Source organism: Dysidea avara, chromosome 8 (genome assembly GCF_963678975.1).
Source record: "Dysidea avara chromosome 8, odDysAvar1.4, whole genome shotgun sequence".
NCBI lineage: Eukaryota > Metazoa > Porifera > Demospongiae > Dictyoceratida > Dysideidae > Dysidea > Dysidea avara.
Genome location: NC_089279.1, coordinates 16,041,726 through 16,053,060, shown reverse-complemented (window position 1 = coordinate 16,053,060; position 11,335 = coordinate 16,041,726). Strand labels below are relative to the sequence as shown.

Below are 11,335 nucleotides of genomic sequence, written 5' to 3'. Positions count from 1 at the left end.
GGGGGCTAGATAATCTCAAAATAAACTTAACAACAAATTTAAGGATATCCAAATACCCCACTACAGCACTCTGAAAAATCTGACAGCCTTATTGTCCTTTTCTTTCTTTTTTAACTGCTCAGGAAAAAAAATAAAAAATCAGCTCATGTGTGCACAAAGGAAAAAAAATAATTTCGAAGTTGGTATATTTAGGTCTTCTTCTCACTCTTTTAAACACCATTAAGGAAAATCTGACAGGTAGGGGTGTTTGGGATCCAACCTGTTCACACATGTGGCCTAGAATGAATTATTACACACCAAACCACTTTATACTATGCATCATATGACACTACTACTGTACTCATGTGGGAGCTTATTTTCTTGCTAATTCGCTGTGTTCAAACATCAGAAAATACACCTCCCACCCCATACTACTACTTTTACACCTGATGCATGCAACCCAATTACCACCCTTTTCTTTACCATATATTGGGTTTGTGCCACCTGTAGCGGTTGGTTATTACAGTTTGAGCTACAAAGAAAGCTGCAGTTGTAAAGATACAGTCCCAATGTTTTGGAGACTTGTAATCTGCTCTCCACGCTGTCTTTGATGTACTCATCCTTGGCATTTTCTGATCACCACCACCCATGTCATTTAAATAGCCTGTCCGAGACTCCAGCATTAGCAGCTGCAATATAGTATAGCCGCGTAGCCCCCAAAATTGGCAATATTGTGCACTTTTCATAAAACCATGAAACTTTCCACATAAATAGTACTCCTCATGACATGTAATTTTAGATATAGTGCCATCGCTGAGTTGACCATTGGTGACTTTTATGGCCATTTTTGTACAGAAAATTGATCATTTTTGTCTTTAACTGCCTGAGGCAGTAATTAACTTGCTAAAAACATGGTACCAAACAAATGATCTTGTTGATAGAAACAACTTGGTTTTTATTTGAAGTCAATAAGTGATTTCATTACAAAATTATGGTCATTTTTACTAGTTGCAGAATTTGATAAATTTACCTACCCGCAAGATGTGAATTACCTGTGGGCAGATAATTATGCATAAATTTATCAAATTTTGCAGCTAATAAAAATACTCATAACTTAACAATGAAATCACCTATTGACTTCAAATAAAAACCACGTTGTTTCTATCAGCATGATCTTTTGTTTGTACCAAGTTAATTACTGCCTCAGGGAGTTAAAGACAAAAATGATCTATTTTCTGTACAAAAATGGCAGTAAAGGTCACCAAAGGTCAAATCAGCAATGGCACTGTATTTGAAAATACATGTATTGAGGAGTACTATTTATGTGGAAAGTTTCATGGCTTTATGAAAAAGTGAACAATTTTTTGGTTGTGCCGCTAGACTAATGGCTCTTCCTGACCTTAGACTATGAAGCCGAAACTCTTTAGCTTCAAGCCCAAAGCTAGTCATCTTCCTTTTAAATAAGTCCATTAGGCATTAGTAACTTATTTTACCAGAGTCCCTAAGGGTTTTGCCAGTTTGTATTTTGAATTAGCCGGAATATAAAACAGTTGTCAGCCCATATCATGTTGGTCCTGGCCATATACCATTCAAGCATAGCCACGGACAAGTCTTAGAATTAATCTGGGCTACCAGGAGCTTATCCCCTTGGCGCAGCTGGTCATTTTTGCTCTCAACAATCTTTATTTTAAGCATCTCCGAATTAACCATGTAGTCACATGGCCTTAGCTTTACCAGCTCTCTAGAATGTAGGAATCCTTTGAAGCCAAGCAAGTATGCCGTCACCAACCTGAGGTCAGATAGAGTACCTCACTCTTCTGTGTCTTTAACCATTGCTTCTAACATCTCTACTGTGATGGGCTCCTTCTTCACTATTGGTTTAGGCAGTGACTGTCTCAATCCATCCAACGTGGTTTTCACAAAGGGGTGCGATGATGGAATATCCAAGCCTGAACTAGGGTGTACCCATGCTAAGGCATTGTAAACCTCTTCAACTGCTGCTGATTGTTACTTGGTGTGATCTGCCAAATACTGGAGGTACAATACAAACCGGTGCGGTTTGACTAGGAATGGCAAGAGCTGGTGCGAGGCTGCTCAAGAGTTCCACCGCCTTTATATTTCTTGACCACACTATCTGCTCGGCTGTGAAGTATAGTGTTGGGAAGATGACTAGCCAGGTCCTTCAGCTTTGGGTCATGCAAGCTTTCAATGAGAACAACCATTCAGGAGTTAGTATAGTCATACATACCAGCAGGACTTGGTGGTTGTACATACCAGCCTCCATCTGTGACCAATATTAACAAAATAACTAGGATTTGGTGGTCATACACACTAGCTTCTAACTGTGACCAAGAATTAACAGGATAACCAGGACTTATTGGTCATACCTACCAGCCTCTAGCTGTGGTGACCAACTTCACATAATCAGGATGTAGGGGACTCAATCAGGGATCAGTGGTGATACATACTGACTTCAAGCTGTGACCATCAATACTGTCAAAATGTGTATGTTCTCTGGACACTTTTACGGAAGTATAACCACTGGTGTATTGAGAAGGCATTTAATAACTTAGCACCTGCATGGTCTGGTAAAATTAGATTTGGACTACTGGGCAGCACCATGTACTCTACCACAAATTCACCTGTATCCACCCTGTTTGGGAAAACCAAGGGCTAGAAGGGGAGATGACACCCACTGAGAGACTAACAGGGTACCATTTGCACCGCAGTTTTGGGTGTCTCTAAAACTGGAAAATTAAAAAGATAAGGGGGAACCACCAATTATTATCATCAGCCCAGTCACAAGTAAATGCATCCACCACATCTGTGTCAGGCATCCAGAACCTTGAGTCATATCTTTCTAATTGGGCATTTGTAGAAATGGCAAACCTATTGACTGTGTGGGGTCCATAAAGGGTGTCTAACTATTGGAATACTGTGGGATTTAGCATGTAGTCATCATAGTCCACTATATGACTATAGTAGTAATCTGCCAACTCATTTTCACCCTTTGGGATCCATTCTGGCTCAATCCTGATGTTGTTTCTCAAACAGGTTGTGAAAAATACTCAGTGCCTCCAACTGGAGGGCAGCCTGCCATATTGGACTATTCTTATGACATTTTGAATATCAGAAAACCAGCGAACTCATCTGTTCATCAACTTATTCTGAAAGGCATCTAGCCCTAGCTCCACTGCTTGCAGTTCTCACCACGTTGAGTTCTTGTCTGCTTCCTCTGGAGACCATTGGCCATTAGCAATATACAAACCCACCATAACCCGTAGAGCTTGCATCTGATGGCTTTGGCCACGTGTTTTACCCATTAAATTTAGAAATTTCCATAAGCCAGAATTCTATCTCTTGTAACACTTCATCTGTCAAATCCACCAGACAACACCAAGCAACCCTGCTGTTTAACATAGTGTACAAACTGCAGGTCATTAGTCTAGTCACAGAACCTAAGGTAGCGGACATTGAAGTGATTTTTCCTATTATGCTTACCAATTGCTTAGCTGGGAAGAGTCTTTTTTGCTTAGCTTCAGACAATTTAGCTTTGAGGGCTGCGATTTTCTGAGCTGGTATTGAAAACTTACCAATGGCCAAATCAGTGTAAAAACTAAGCCATTCTATGGACTGGTAGGTACCCAGACACTTTCCTATATTAATGATATGCCCAGCCAATTCTAGGTCTTGTTTGACTTTTGTGCTTTCAGCTATTGCCTCAGTTTTCCCTTTCACTGCTATAATTCCATCATCCAAGTAAATAATAGCTTTTAGGCCTCTACCATTCACTATTGGTCTCATTAACTTTGTAAACAAGTAACAGGCAGTGAATAACCCAAAGAAAAGGACTTTGAAAACACAGTAATTAGTCACACCATCAAAATCCCAACAGAGTCCTAAGTATTTGTAATGCTCAGGCCAAAGATGGTACACAGACTTGAGGTCAAATTTAAAGAGGTACTCACCCTGCTCAAACATTAGTGCTGCTATGTGCAAGTTTTTGTACTTGAAACTTAGAGCATGCAAAAACTACCTCAGGTTAAGGACCAAAATTGACAAAGGGCTACACAGTTCAGGCTTTCTGTGCACTTTCATCACACAGCGGTTTAAAACCAAACTCTGCACACAAAATCACTGTGTAACTCTACTGATTTATGGTTCTGCTGGCAATAGGATGCGGGGACAAACTTCAGTGGTAAGTGGTAGCCATTCTCTATGCAGTCAAGGATAGGAGAAGGGGCATGCATGGTCTCATGCCAAAACTTTATGTTTTGCTTAAGTTAGCCTTGCACGTCTGAAATTTGGTTTGATCAAGGTAGGAGAGATTTCAGCCTCCCACTTCCAGAAGCATAGGTGTTAAGTAACTCAAGGGTACCCCAAACCTCATCTATGCTTTGAGAATCTTTTACACATTCTACTGGTACAGCAATACCATTATCAATATCTTGAACACATGGACAATTCATTAGACTCAGCAGTAGCACTTGCGACTTCAGCACTGCTCACCACAAGCTGACTAAAAGGATACTGTCTTCTCTTTTGGGGGTGGGTCAACACTAGGTGCCCAAATACTCCACAATGTACATAGGGCCTCATAATCATTTAGAATCAGCTTCCACTTTGACACAATTGTTCTATGGCCACCTGCATATGAAATAGTGTAGTCTTTGCAAGGAAAATTTACATTATACATGTCATTTTACCTGTGTCGAATATTTTCTAACCCTCAAGGCCTCATAAAGAGACTGAATGCTATCAGCTTGAGCAGGTGACACAGCTAATCCTGTAAGGTTAACTAGCATCTCAGCCAAGTGTGACACTTCCTCATAGCCAGGAATTCCTCTGCTGTCTGAAGTGGAACCGCTGGAATCAGTTTCCTGGTTTACAAAAAGAAGAATAGGTACATACATACAAAGGAAAGTTAACAAACTTCGTCCTCATCAATGTCCTCTTCTTCTTGCTCTTCCTCTTCTTCCTCAAAAGCTTGCACATTTCTCCTCAAAAGCTTGCACATTTAGAGTAACAAAGTCTTCATAAAAGGGTAAAGTTTCTGCACTGCTATCAATAAAGCCTTCATCCATTGAGAAGTCAAAGGCTTTATCTTCGTCTTGGTCATCCTTGTCTGTGTCATCAATATCCTCAGTAGATTCCAACTTGCTTCCAGTTTGTCAAAGCAGATATACCACCCCAAAGGATTCCATGTCATTGTAGTGGGTTGGAGCATGGTGGTGTGGAAGCAACTTGCATCCAGTAGAGGCTGCAACAACAACAACAAAGACTAACCTTATCCTAAGACCTTAACAACAACAAAGACTAACCTAAGCAAGTGGAGATGAAATGATTTTACCATGTGCACAGCGATACACTGGCAGCTGCACTCCACCATTCTTAATGTAGCTTGTCATAGTGTACAAATTCACTGTGGAAGGATCTTGAATGCACAAGACATGTTTCTTTTCTTCCTTCCAGATAATGGTCATCTTCTCACTAAAGACAGGCACACCAAGAGAGTTAGTGCAAGTCCCATGTGTAGCAGCTGCATGAATGGTCAATTCTTTTCCTCTGGTCTTGCACTTGCAGTGTTGACTTAGTTCCTCCTTTGTGATTGCTTTCTCTATGGTACCCATGGAAGGCTTTCTTACACCCTGCTGTTGTAAGCATCCTCTCTTAGCATCACAGAGGCGACTGCAACACAACTGTGTATTAAGTCAAATACTGTTCAAATTACTCATAATCCTCTAAATCCCACACAATATTCTCTCAAATGAATTTCCCAAAGAGGGGATGTGATTCTGAGGTACAACCATGAGCCAGCCTTCACATGAAATGCCATATATCTAGCAGTATCTGTAGATTATGCACACATCATAAAAAATTAAAGGCTGTCCTAATTTACCTACAGGTTCCCCTGCTCTGCAAACAGGTTAGCACACCAAGACCTATTGCTAGACTGACAGTAGTCTCTGTCAGTATACAATAACACAGGGAGATTCTGTCTGATTCTCTCATATCTGAGAATGAATAGCATGAATATTTGTATTATTTCTTGAGAAGAACTTTGAAATCAATCCCAATGCCATTGGTCGAAGGCCCTCCAATCCTTTAGACTCTATTAAGACAGGTATAGGCACTTTTCCTTTCTCATTTCCAACACTGGTGCACCAAGAAGCAGTCCCAGCAGCCTTTACCTGTAACTTCTGGTACACCTTCTTAGTAAAGTCTATTTCAATATTCTACCTAAAACTGATGTACAAGTGGCAAGAATCTCAGGTAAGCATTTAAAGATGTCCTTGGTATACACCTTCAAAAACCAACTGCAACAAAAAGGATTGATTAGTAGTTTTTCTCAACAGTCAAACAGTGATTGTACCTAGCACTCCCAATTTAGTCCATTAGCATTGGTTGCATAAATGTATATGATTGTTGTCCTGTTAGCCATTGAACCAGCCCTCCACTGTAGAAAGGATTACATAGTTAAAGCATTGTATAAACCATTCTTACCAGTACTGTTGGCAGTCACCATAATACAAAAGCTGTCTCTTTAGCCACTCCTCAGTGTGTTGCTCATAATTGTATTACGGAGTACTGTGGAGTTATTTCCCAAGGTCCGAATCCTCAAAGACACTACCACAGAAACATCACTTGCGCTCTGCTGGGTAAGAATGGCAGGAAACAATGCGCCCCTCTGTACTGCCAACTGAGAGATCGCATTATGTACATTGCAATAGTAAACATCATGTGATGTATAAAAGAAAAAGGTTACCCCCCATCCCACCCCTGGTAAGTCCTCTTACAATGTTGGTGGTTGCACTTTAACTCCTCCGTTGTCAAAAGGCGATAATTGATAGAATCCAGTACCCTTCTTACAGTCTTTTATAATGACCTTTCATTTTGTTATGTAAATGAATTATGGCTATAGCCCAATTTTGCTCACCCACGTTAATGTGCCTATTTATGCTTTTGGCACTTCAACACCACCTGCTATTTCCTTACTGGCCAGCCTATGTGTCACATAGGCATCTGACTGGGGAATTTGTCTGTCATTCATTTTTGGAGGAGATGGGTACCACTACGAAGTAGACTCGGCACAGTCTCCGATCTTATTCTTGGACACAAGTAAAGCCTCTCCTATCCATTACTGATCTCTAGACAGACATAGTTCACGAAATTCTCCTGGTGCATGAACAGAAGCCTTTCCATCACTCTTAACAGACTTAAATCTCCAGAGGTACTCCATCTCTTCCTGTAGAAATGACAATCAGCACCACCTCCTACCAAATGGTACTTTCATCTTACCGTGAATTTGAGGTTTCTTCATGTCCAGCAGTGGAGGGGGTTTGGCAATATCCACAGTCAGTGTGTTCTGCATACTCAGTACCTTGTAGCCATACTTTTACAATGGGTATTTTAATACCTTTGCTGTGCTGGGCATAGTTACTACAGGAAGGGAACTGCTGCTGTCATGAGGATAAGCTGACTGCACCATATGTAAATTTGGACAATGACCCTAACCCTAAGATCATACAATGGAATTAATAAATCAGGCACTGTTGTGTGGCTTGAGATACTCTAATTGTTCAAGGATGGTCAAGAATTTTATTAGGGCCATAACCACTACACGGCAGTGGCTGTAGCAGAATTTGTTTCTACCCATAATGCTACATTGTTATTTTCTTTTAAAATCTTGGGGCCTATAAGAGTTGTAACAGACAAGCACAAATGTGGTAGTTTTTATCCTATGGAAATGTAAGCATATGTGAATCAAGTACATACATTTGAATATTTGAATATTCATTGCTTTAAAATTTATTTGGTTTGTTAGCATTTAAACCATTTGTTTTAGCCCCAATTTTCTGTGATGATTAATAAAGAAAAGTATTATACATTTGTACAACCAGTGTTCCTGTCCATAATCCATTCTGTGAGTTCATATTATTGTATCTTTATTTGGTCTTCTTCGTCTTGTTTTTTGTCTGCTTTTTCATTATTTGAGAAAGGTGTTGCTTTTCTTCAAAAATTTTAAGTCACATCAAAAGAGAGGTTTACGGGATGAATTGCCTCAAGCTGAAATGGTGGGGAAATTTTCAACTGAGGGAGGACATCTGTACAAAGTGTAAATAGTAATTCTAGTAGTCCTGATCTCAATAATGCATTGTGAGCTACTCTATTGGGAGGAAGCATTGAGGCTTGCGACCCAAAATTTCCTTCATTATTGGCAAAAGCAAACAAGAAAATTCTCATTTCTACAATTCCATTGTACTCATTAAACAGTAAAGCTACCCCCATTTCTTTATCACTTGGTTGTTTTTTGGAGGATTCCCTTGCTCCTTACAAAGTATCCCAGTATTTAAGCTACTGTGTTATCATCTAGGCCTTTTAGATGTTTGACCTCAACTATCACATAGCACACTTTCTGTCTAACACTGTTGTCTTCTTATTGTTTGTTGTACCAACACAAATAGTCAACACGACTTTGGTCAGATACTGCAACAACTGATTAGCCTTATCTTTCAGTTCCGTCTGGAGCCCATGCGCGGTACACATCATTCTAACAATGGGATCTACATACAAGAATTTTACAAGGGCCTCTTTATTTACAATGGCAAAGTCAGTGCTACTAGCAATTTACTGCAACAATTGAAAATGTGTGAGTCTTGGTTTGGAATAGCAAGTGTAATATTGTTATAATGATCCAATATGGCCCCAGAACTCTTGGCCTACTTTGCCTGTGGGGTGTCAGGACATCAACAGCTGGGGTGGTGTAGGCAATAGAACTACTCTTGAGCTGGGCCCAGGAGAATTCCACTGAGGATCTCAGTAGCCTCCAGGGTCGTATGATTGTCTTCTGTAACCATCACAAACTCTTCTTCCATCATCTCAGTGGTGTTTTTGACCTCCTTATACTCCTTGAATTTGTGCTCAGCCTCCTGCTCGGACCTGTGGAGCTGTTTTTCATTGTCCTTACTATCTGCGAGGGGATCACTCTGATAATGGCAGACCATTCCCTAACTGAATCTGGAGCAATCCACCAGTTTTATGTGATTCTGTCGTATTTTAAGAGCAGACGCATCTTCATTCAAGTATTCTGTCGCCACTGTCAGTGAAGCCTTTTCCACAGGGTCGGAAGGTGCTATCCTCTCTAGCTCCATCTTTGCAGATGCAATTGTATCTACTACTCCTAGGTTAAGGTTATATTGCATTTCATTTCCTTTCTTCCTGAACTGATACGCCTGATATGAGGGTCCTCCAATCTTGCATTATAGTTCCTGTGCTGCTCTCTCTTAAGCCAGTTGTTCAGAAGCCACCTCTCGCTTCACTTCGGTGATTGATGTAGTTAGCTTCTCATCCGCTTCTTGCCGGTTTTGACTAATTCAAGATCAATTTTTTTTTCTTCCACCATCTTTGATTGTGGTAACACAGCCAACTTGTTCACACACGTGTCCTAGAATGACAAACCACCTTATATACTATACATCACGTGACACTACTACCGTACTCATGTGGGAGCTTATTTTCTTGCTAATTCTCTGCGTTCAAACACCAGAAAATACACTTACTTTAATACCACTGGGTTGTTATTATGATTTTTTTATTATTAATTTATGGATATGCAAATACAGTACAATTGCAAATATATAATTATACAGAGTTAGGCTGTATACCTTTGTTTATATCCATATCCTGTAGTTATCTAACTTCAACTTGAAGGAAGCAATGGAATGGACCGAAACTACTTCCTGAGGTGAATTATTCCAGCTAATAATGACACGTTAGGTAAAAAAGTTGGATCGATCGTTCAGTCTGGTGTAAATTTTGAAAGTTTCATGTGATGGCCTCTGGCGTTGGTATTATCAGTTAGAGTAAAGAGCTTTGTAGGGTCTCTATCATAATACCCATTCAAATCTCTATGAGGTCAGCACATTGGCCTTGATAAAATTCAAAGACTGGTGCTCCAAAATAGATGCACAATATTTATAGCAGATGCTGCTGCCTTAGAACAATGCAGAGATGATTTAAGGTCACTAGTAATCCAGACCCTTAGATTTTTCTCATGGTTGACTTCAGTCAGCCCAACATGTTCTCCAGAATTGTCACACAAAATGTATTCAGTAACAATTTGAGAATGCCTTATGCATAACTGTACATTTCAGTAGGTTTAGTCATAACAACTGTATATGACACCAGTTTTGAATACTGTCAAGGTCTGCCTGTATAGCTTGTGGGAATCTTCAAATGTCTTGATAACTGTATAGACTTTAGAATCAAAGCTCAGATCAATATAAACAATGTTTGATATGTTGTTAATCAAACGATACAGTAGTGCTGTTTAAGTAGGGATCGCCCTGATAATTTTGCACGCCGCCCAAAATTCCGCCTTTAAAAATCATTCTAGAGACATTTTAAGTGACTAAAATCACTTTTACAGAATAGTACTAGTTCAAATAATATATAAAACAGCATTAAATACTTACAGGTGGCCGGATATAGAATTTTAAAAAAATTTGCCAAAACTCAAATTTTAGTATCACTGCCTGTCTCACTGACCACAGTTGCAAGGCTGGAGGTCAAACGAAGCAGCACACAGCCACCATTTTACGCCACAATAACAAACTCACCAGTGAGATGTGCCTTTTGAGGTTCCAACGAGTATAAGCCATCTGTACCTTGTCTTTTCTTTTATCTTCAATCAGGCTGCTTGTCTTCTTCATCCAACGAAACCATATTGAGGCATTAATTTTCTGTATCAACACTTTCTTTCAGCAACATATATAGATGACACAGAATTATTTCAGAACTGGATTTCAGAAGCGCTTCAGTCCTGGCGCTACTATAGACTAGATATGTGCAAGTTCGTGATTGGGATCCCGTTCGCAATAGGTTCGTGGCCACACCCATCAACTAAAGATCTAGGTAGACTAATAGCAATAGAGTATGGAGACCGCACCTCTTGCCAATCTAGCTGTTTACTTAACAGTAAACAAGATGACCACACCCCTTAGCTATTGGACTAGCTAGCTGCACACCTCTTGGCTGACTTGAGAGATATACTCTAATACAACGGTCACTTAATACAACAGTCATGTATAATATTCTAATAGAACAGTCACAAGTTACATTGTAGCTAGCTGTGCTACAACAAAAAATCTAAACAAATTACACTGTAGTATTTTAAAAAATTGTAAATTAAAAATGAAGTAGGGATCTATGCAACAAAAAGTAGTGAAACAAGAGATGAATGATGGTATTACAGCATAGCTCAGTGGGTACTTTGGCATTGAGCTAATGTGCTAAAGTAGGGACTTTCCCACTAAGCTATGCAGTAATACTATCATTCATCTCTTATTTCACTATT

At 39.7% G+C, this 11,335-nt stretch overlaps 1 protein-coding gene across 1 annotated transcript in view; it reads left to right on the top strand.

Annotated features, from left to right (window-relative positions):
- Positions 1 to 11,335, top strand: part of LOC136264793 (uncharacterized) — a 306,221-nt gene that overhangs the window by 254,955 nt on the left and 39,931 nt on the right. The gene's annotated exons all lie outside the window — the stretch shown is intronic.